This window comes from Arachis hypogaea, chromosome 20, assembly GCF_003086295.3.
Source record: "Arachis hypogaea cultivar Tifrunner chromosome 20, arahy.Tifrunner.gnm2.J5K5, whole genome shotgun sequence".
NCBI lineage: Eukaryota > Viridiplantae > Streptophyta > Magnoliopsida > Fabales > Fabaceae > Arachis > Arachis hypogaea.
Window position 1 is genome coordinate 54,313,219 of NC_092055.1, and position 1,757 is coordinate 54,314,975.

General features: G+C 40.4%; 1 non-coding gene across 1 annotated transcript; it reads right to left on the bottom strand.

Moving 5' to 3' along the window:
• Positions 1-770: 770 nt before the first annotated feature.
• LOC112788761 (small nucleolar RNA R71) lies at positions 771-878 on the bottom strand. The gene has a single exon (XR_003196110.1). It is a non-coding gene; the product is annotated as a small nucleolar RNA R71 (small nucleolar RNA).
• Positions 879-1,757: the final 879 nt, after the last annotated feature.

The following is a 1,757-nucleotide window of genomic DNA, read 5'->3' on the forward strand; positions in this document are numbered from 1 at the left end:
GAAAATCACTAACTCTTTTTCAAAAATAATTTTCGAAATTCCTCTTTCTCTCTCATCTCCTTCTATTTATTTATTCATCTACTAACACTTCTCTTCATCTCACATCTCTGCTCTCCTCACCCTTGTGTTTCTTTCTTTACATTACACTCTTCTTTTCTTCCACTCACCTAAGGGAACCTCTATACCTGGGTAAAAAGGATCCCTATTATTATTATTTTTCTGTTCCCTCTTTTTCATATGAGCAGGAGCAAGGACAAGAATATTCTTGTTGAAGCAGATCCAGAACCTGAAAGGACTCTGAAGAGGAAACTAAGAGAAGCTAAATTACAACAATCCATCAAGCACCTGTCAGGAATTTTCGAACAAGAAGAGGAGATGGCAGCCGAAAATAATAATAATGCAAGGAGAATGCTTAGTGACTTTACTGCACCTAATTCCAATTTACATGGAAGAAGAATCTCCATCCCCACCATTGGAGCAAACAATTTTGAGCTGAAACCTCAATTAGTTTCTCTGATGCAGCAGAACTGCAAGTTCCATGGACTTCCATATGAAGATCCTTTTCAGTTCTTAACTGAATTTTGCAGATCTGTGATACTGTTAAGACTAATGGAGTAGATCCTGAAGTCTATAGGCTCATGCTTTTCCCTTTTGCTGTAAGGGACAGAGCTAGAGTGTGGTTGGACTCTCAACCCAAAGATAGCCTGAACTCTTGGGATAAGCTGGTCACGGCTTTCTTAGCCAAGTTCTTTCCTCCTCAAAAGCTTAGTAAGCTTAGAGTGGATGTTCAAACCTTCAAACAGAAAGAAGGTGAATCCCTCTATGAAGCTTGGGAGAGATACAAGCAACTGACCAAAAAGTGTCCTTTTGACATGCTTTCAGAATGGACCATCCTGGATTTATTCTATGATGGTCTGTCTGAATTAGCTAAGATGTCATTGGATACTTCTGCAGGTAGATCCATTCACCTAAAGAAAACTCCTACAGAAGCTCAAGAACTCATTGACATGGTTGCTAATAACCAGTTTAAGTACACTTCTGAGAGGAATTCTGTGAGTAATGGGACGCCTCAGAAGAAGTGAGTTCTTGAAATTGATACTCTGAATGCCATATTGGCTCAGAACAAAATATTGACTCAGCAAGTCAATATGATTTCTCAGAGTCTGAATGGAATGCAAGCTGCATCCAACAGTACTCAAGAGGCGCCTTCTGAAGAAGAGGCCTATGATCCTGAAAACCCTGCAATAGCAGAGGTGAATTACATGGGTGAACCATATGGAAACACCTATAATCCTTCATGGAGGAATCACCCAAATCTCTCATGGAAGGATCAACAAAAGCCTCAACAAGGCTTTAATAATGGTGGAAGAAATAGGTTTAACAATAGTAAACCTTTTCCATCATCCACTCGGCAATAGACAGAGAACTCTGAACAAAATACATCTAATGTTGCAAACTTAGTCTCTGATCTATCTAAGGCCACTATAAGTTTCATGAATGAAATAAGGTCCTCAATTAGAAATTTGGAGGCACAAGTGGGCCAGCTGAGTAAAAGAGTCACTGAAATCCACCCTAGTACCCTCCCAAGCAATACAGAAGAAAATCCAAAAGTAGAGTGCAAGGCCATTGAAATGACCATCATGGCCGAAACCACAAAAGAGGAGGAGGACGTGAATCCCAAGGAGGAAGACCTCCTGGGACGTCCAGTGATCAATAAGGAGTTTCCCTCTGAGGAACCAAAGGAATCTGAGGCTCAA